We start from the raw sequence: 955 nt of genomic DNA on the forward strand, positions 1-955 counted from the left end.
AGCTATGGGCAGCAGCCTCCCACTAGCTATTCCCCCCAGACTGGATCCTACAGCCAGGCTCCAAGTCAATATAGCCAACAGACCAGCAGCTACGGGCAGCAGAGTTCATTCCGACAGGACCACCCCAGTAGCATGGGTGTTTATGGGCAGGAGTCTGGAGGATTTTCCGGACCAGGAGAAAACTGGAGTATGAGTGGCCCTGAAAACCGGGGCAGGGGAAGAGGGGGATTTGATCGTGGAGGCATGAGCAGAGGTGGGCGGGGAGGAGGACGCGGTGGAATGGGCAGCGCTGGAGAGCGAGGGGGCTTCAATAAGCCTGGTGGACCCATGGATGAAGGACCAGATCTTGATCTAGGCCCTCCAGCAGATCCTGATGAAGACTCTGACAACAGTGCAGTTTATGTACACGGACTAAATGACAGTGTGACACTTGATGACCTGGCAGACTTCTTTAAGCAGTGTGGGGTTGTTAAGATTAACAAGAGAACTGGGCAACCCATGATCCACATCTACGTGGACAAGGAAACAGGAAAGCCCAAGGGTGGTGCCACGGTGTGCTCTGAAGATCCACCGACTGCCAAGGCTGCTGTGGAGTGGTTGGTGGGAGAGATTTTCAAGGAAGCAAACTTAAAGTCTCCCTTGCTCGGAAGAAGCCTCCAATGAACAGCATGCGAGGTGGCATGCCGCCTCCTGAGGGCAGAGGGCTGCCGCCACCACTCCAGGGAGGTCCAGGTGGCCCAGGAGGTCCTGGGGGACCCATGGGTCGCATGGGAGGTCGTGGAGGAGACAGAGGAGGCTTCCCTCCAAGAGGCCTCCGGGGTTCCCGTGGAAACCCTTCTGGAGGAGGAAACGTCCAACATCGAGCTGGAGATTGGCAACGTCCCAATCCGGGTTGTGGAAACCAGAACTTCGCCTGGAGAACAGAATGCAACCAGTGTAAGGCCCCAAAACCTGA

General features: G+C 56.5%; 1 pseudogene; it reads left to right on the forward strand.

Moving 5' to 3' along the window:
- The window catches only part of LOC101563299, a 1,585-nt pseudogene extending 638 nt beyond the window's left edge, over positions 1–947 (forward strand).
- Positions 948–955: the final 8 nt, after the last annotated feature.

This window comes from Octodon degus, unplaced genomic scaffold (genome assembly GCF_000260255.1).
Source record: "Octodon degus isolate 3935 unplaced genomic scaffold, OctDeg1.0 scaffold00100, whole genome shotgun sequence".
NCBI lineage: Eukaryota > Metazoa > Chordata > Mammalia > Rodentia > Octodontidae > Octodon > Octodon degus.